The following is a 6,025-nucleotide window of genomic DNA, read 5'->3' as shown; positions in this document are numbered from 1 at the left end:
CCTTCTCCTGCCTCCCTCCCCTCTGGAATCGTGACGTAGGGAGGTTGTAGAACAGGGTGGATCATACCATCGCAGAACCCGAGGCAGGGGTGGTGGCGGCGGTATTTCTCTAGTTTGCGTTGGTTTGATTCGTAAAAAACTGGTTGGAATGGCCTTTCTTCTTGCAAGGCTCCAGTAGAAAGCTAGCAGTGCAGCACCAGTTGTCAAGCATTCTTTATTTTTTATTTTATTTTTATTTTTACTTTTTTATTTTTCATTTTATTTTCATTTTATTTTTATTCTGTTTTTATTTTGTTTTTACTTTGTTTTTACTTTGTTTTATTATTTTTATTATTTTTATTTTATTATTTTTAGTTTATTATTTTTAGTTTATTATTTTTAGTTTATTATTTTTATTTTATTTTATTTTTTATTTATTAAATTTACATAGCTGCCCATCTCAGGCTTTGTGACTCCGGGCAGTACCTGTAATCCAATTGCCCAACAATAATTATGCAATTAGAGGGCGGTGGCTAAGACACTGCACTTGTCAATCAGAAAGGTTGGCAGTTCGGCGGTTCGAATCCCTACCGCTGCGTAACGGAGTGAGCTCCCATTACTTGTCCCAGCTTCTGCCAACCTAGCAGTTCGAAAGCCCGTATAAATGCAAGTAGAAAAATAGGAACCACCTTTGGTGGGAAGGTAAGGTGACCAGATTTTCAGATTGGTAAAGAGGGACACCATTGACGGGGGGGGGGGGGGGAAGCGCTTTAGTCAGTGGAGTTCGTGCTGGGAGGAATCTTTCTTCTCCTCCCTGCACGGACCCCACGGACCCCAATTCCACTTATGGCCTCAGGTCTATTTACCAGTTAGAGGGTCTGGAATTGATCGTTGCCAGTTGGGAGGCGCAGAGGAAGCCAGCAGACAGAGGGGAGACTTGGGGAGGGGGGAAGGAAGAGATCCCGTCCAGGGTGAAAAGAGGGAAAAGCGGAGAGCCTACCCTGGATGGGATCTTTTCCTCCCTCTCCCCCCCCCCCCTGGTCTCCCGTCTATCTGCTGGATTCCTCTGCGCCCTGCGATGCCTGTCTGGGTTGGCTTCCTTGGACACTCAGCTGCCATCCCACCCCCACCTTCCCTCCGACCAACTGTCAGTTTATTCTTTCTGCACGTGAAAGCGCTTTAGTCAGTGGAGTGTGTGCTGGGAGGAATCTCTCTTCTCCTCCCTGCACGGACCCCACGGACCCCAATTCCACTTATGGCCTCAGGTCTATTTACCAGTTAGAGGGTCTGGAATTGATCGTTGCCAGTTGGGGGGCGCAGAGGAACCCAGCAGAGAGACGGGAGACCGGGGGAGGGGGGAAGGAAGAGATCCCATCCAGGGTAAAAAGAGGGAAAAGCGGAGAGCCTACCCTGGACGGGATCTCTTCCTCCCCCACCCCCCGGTCTCCCATCTGTCTGCTGAGTTCCTCTGTGCCCTGCAATGCCTGGCGCCTCGTGAACATGGGTGGTGGCGATGTGATGCCTTTGCTTTGCAGGTGCCTCAGTTGATCGTGGGCAGATCTCAATTGATGAGGAACTCAATAATGGTGGCACATAAAGCTTTTTTCCCCCCTCGGAAACTGAAGCTCGTTTAAAGAAAAAGGGAAGGGCGGGCAGCTTCACGTGAGTGAGAAACTCCGGCGGTGGGAATTGGGAGGCTTTGGGTGGGCAGCGGCGCTTCCCTTGCAAACGGGGATCAGCGCACTCGCCGCCTCCCCTTCCCCTGGGAGGAGCTCTGCAGCGGGACAGACGAATGGAGGGGGAGATCACCTCTTCCTTTTCCGAGCCCCCAAACCCCGTCATCCCTGGCCTGCACCCCTGCGCCCAGGCTCCTTTGGGTTTGGGGCTAATCCGAATGGGTGGAGCAGGGGATCCCCAGGGCGGAGGCCTCCCGGTGCAACGGTCTTCCGCAGCTCCGGAGCTAACCTTCGCCTTCCCGCCCAGGATTGCAAGGCTGGAGGCCTCGGCAGCAGCCACCCCCACCCCCAGCCGGCCAACCCTCGCCCGTACCATGAGTTTACCGGCCAGGTATCCATTGAGCTGGAGGGCAGGCACCGTGGCTTCCTCGCGGCTAGTCTCCCTGCTTTCCCCGGGCTCGGCTCCATTTCCTCCCCACCCATTTTCACTCCCTCGACTGAGGCCTTCGCCCCGCCCAAACCTACCTGCCAGCGGACCCTTGCTATGAACCTCCGCAAGGAGAACCGATACACGTGGCCGCCTCTTTTCCCTTCCGCGGCCACTTCCAGCCTGCCTTCTCACATGCTGGTCAAGCGCTTCCCGCCCGTCCTTTGCTTTGGGGATCCTTCGCTTGCTCTCTTCGGCGCGCTTTGCATTTTTAGCCCTCACTTCTCATCTCTGCCTCCCCGGCTCAGCTGCGCCCTCGCTTCCCCCACCCGCCAACGATCATCCCAGAGACTGCAAGCAGAGACTAAAGGAAGACCGCATTTCAGTTAGCGCACCTCGGAGTCACCGATGCCGGCTTCCCCGCTGCGACTGGCGGGAACGGCAATGAAAGCTCGGGCTTCACTCCTCCATCTGGGGCTGCGGCTAACAGGGATGGCCAAGCGCTTTCCTCAAAAACCCCGCCTTCCACACACACCCGGCTTCCAAAATCCGGGGAGTTGCGGGGAGGGACGATCTTCTTCCCCTCTCTCAGGTTGCCCGGTTCCCCCCCCCCAGTTCCTCTCATGAGTAGCTCGCAAGGGAAGGCCTTCCCTTCCCTTGCTAAAGGCCACCGCCGCCCACCCGAAGCGGCGAAGCCTCCTGATTCCCACCGGCACCGGAGTTACTCACCAGGGCAGTGCAGCAAAAACAAACAGCGAAGGCGAAATGAAATGGAGACTCGTGAGAGTCACGACTCGCGCGGCTTGCTTAAGCGGACTCCAGCCAATCAGTGAGCTGGCTGGGATGGAAAATTTTAAGCACCCTCGTGCGTGCTTAAAGTTTTCCATCCTAGCCAGCTCACTGATTGGCTGGAGTCCAGGCCAATTAAATCAATGAGCGGCAGGCTGGGCTGGCTTAAATTTGTAGGTAGCATAGAACAGAACAATGAGCCAGCCCAGCAGCTGATGGGCGGGAGCTGCGAGCGCCAAAAAAAGCGTGCCTTTTAAAAAAGCGGGCGGGACGCGGGAAAATGTATCAAAAAGCGGGGGTGTCCCGCCAAAAGCGGGATGTCTGGTCACCTTATGGGAAGGGAATAGCGTTCCGTGCTCCTTCGGCGTTTAGTCATGCCGGCCACATGACCACAAAGACGTCTTCGGACAGTGTTGGCTTTTTGGCTTAATTATGCAATTATAAGAATAATATATTTGTCTATATACATATACATTATATAGCCCTAGTCAATAAATGAGTCCCAGCCACAAAAACCAACACAGGACCCAGAACAACACAGGACACCATCACCAATCACCCTCACCAAACATCAATTCCATCAACCAATCAAGATGTGACAACACAGTCAACTAATCCATTTAAGGCAGCAAAGCCAACATTCCACACGCCCCCACCTATATTTATAGAAAAACGGAAGCTCCGATCACGCTTTGCTCGCACAAGCACGAAGCCAAAGGCACTAGCCCAGAGGTGGGTTCCTACCAGTTTGCACCTATTCGGTGGAACCGGTTCGTCAAATCTACCGAACCGGTTAGAAGAGGTTCCACCAGTGGACCCGGAAAGCAGGCCACACCTACAGAAGAGGTTCCAAAAATTTTTGAAACCCACCACTGGTCCTTGGATATGATTATTCTACACTATCATGCTCATATTTATAAAACTCAGTGCCTCTGTGAAAGGTAAGGATGACTACTGCGTTTGTGGTGCAATCAGAACATTGCGTGTATTGAAGTTGTTTTAACGCAAACCAAAGATGCCTTTTAAAAAACAAGTTTACACCATATTCTTATGCATGCCAGTGCTGTGTGTGAGGTAATTTAAGGTGCTTCTGACAAGTGTCGTCGGCATCTTCATATCCCGTCACATGGGCAGCAAGCCGCTCCCATCCGGTCACATGGGTAGCAAGCCACTCCCACAAAGGAGGCCACACCCACAGAGTAGGTTCGAACAATTTTTGAAACCCACCACTGCACTAGCCTGAAGATGACAAGTGGGACCTCGTCAAAAGGTTGCCAAGACAATCTCAATCTTACACAGGAAAAGACCCGAATACAACAAGACCAGCATACCTACACCCGTGAAAATCTACGAAAACAAATGTTTGTGTGTGCATAATATACAAATTGGTTTTATTGAATCAACTATGGTTGATCAACAATAAGCTATGCTGGCTTGTCCATAGCCAGTTTTATGCATTGGGCTGAACGAAAGCCAAACAAAACACACTATGGTTTAAGACCCGTGTTTTGCAATCTTGACAACATTTTTGAGAAGTGTGGACCTCACATCAGAATTAAAAGCATGTTAGCCGCGGGATTTCTGGGAATTAGTTTATTAAATTTATTGGCTGCTCATCTTAAGGGTAATTATCTTGCTCATCTTACAGGGCAATTGGCATCTATTCAGAACACCCAGGGAGGGTGCTCAGGAATTGCATTCACAGAACAAACAGAACAGCCATCCCAGTTTATGGATTCAAACAAATCAATCTCGTGCAGGCACTATTCGCCACTATTACCAGTTCAAACAATTCCTTGAATCTTAAACCCTTGGACAGAAATATAATCCCAAAATTCAATGACCGTTTGAAGCAGCAGAGAAGCAAGCCCACTAAAATAAATAAATGAGAAACTAAAAGAACCAGATTTGCAGATCAGGTTAAATAATTACAAAGAAAGATTAAATTTGTCATGCGGTGCAAACAGACAACCAAATACCTACTAATCTTTCTCTGTTAATAATTATGTGGCACGAAACCAGTCAGTAGGTGGGATTTTTGCTTGCCCCGAATCCCTGCTTTTCTGAAGCTCCTCACAATGACAAATTATAAATTTACAATTGTATGGATTGCAGAAGAAATTAAGCAGTCTGAATATTAATAAATATTTTATCCTAGGGCTCCTGAACCTAGCAAGATTTTTTTTTTAAAAAAAAACTGTAACCACCATTAATTAGCAAGCTTTCAGCTTAGATTTCCCTCTGCATTAGTGGTTAGGTTTGTGGTCATTAGTGGCCAGTCAAGCAATTAGAACTAGCAGAAAGTTGTGGTTTGATATTTAACAAGTATGATGCAACACAGAGAATCCGTTTCTAAACATTTTATAACTCATAACATCACACTGCTGTAATTAAAAAAAATGTGGTCTAAAAAACCCTGAATCCAATAGGGTGATATAATACACACACACACACACACACACACACACACTCAACAAAACTTTTATTTTGCTCGTGGGTTTGAGCTCCACGTTGGGCGCCAATGTAAAATTTACACAAGCTCAAAACTTGAGAGAAAGCTTTTATAAGATGTTTTATAGATGGCATTTAGATCCTAAAAAGTTGGCTTCTATGTATCCGAACTTACAACCCAAATGTTGGAGATGTGATTCTCTCAACACTACATATTTTCATATATGGTGGACTTGCAAAAAGGTTAAGGCATTTTGGATAAAAATATGGTGGATTATGCAAAACGTTCTTAAAAAAAGGATAAAGTTTACTCCTCAGTTATTTTTGTTAGGTATAATTACTGATTGTACAGCTGTAGAGAGATTTTTACATTCGCACAAACAGTCCAAGTCTTGAATCCCATTAACATTTTTCTAGTGCCAATTTAGTGCTGTTAGCAATACCACCGATATACCGCTTCCCAGTGCTTTACAACCCTCTCTAAGTGGTTTACAGAGTCAACTTCTTGCCCCCACAAGCTGGGTCCTCATTTTACCCACCTTGGAAGGATGGAAGGATGGGTCAATCTTGAGCCTGATGAGTTTTGAACTGCCAAATTGCAGGCAGCCAGCAGGCAGCAGAAGGAGCCTGCAGTACTGCACTCTAAGCACTGTGCCACCAAGGCTCTTATTAGAGGTTTATTAGAGGTTATTAACATTTATAG

This window comes from Thamnophis elegans, chromosome 14, assembly GCF_009769535.1.
Source record: "Thamnophis elegans isolate rThaEle1 chromosome 14, rThaEle1.pri, whole genome shotgun sequence".
In the NCBI taxonomy this organism is placed as follows: Eukaryota; Metazoa; Chordata; class Lepidosauria; order Squamata; family Colubridae; genus Thamnophis; species Thamnophis elegans.
Note: the sequence above shows the minus strand (reverse complement) of the source record.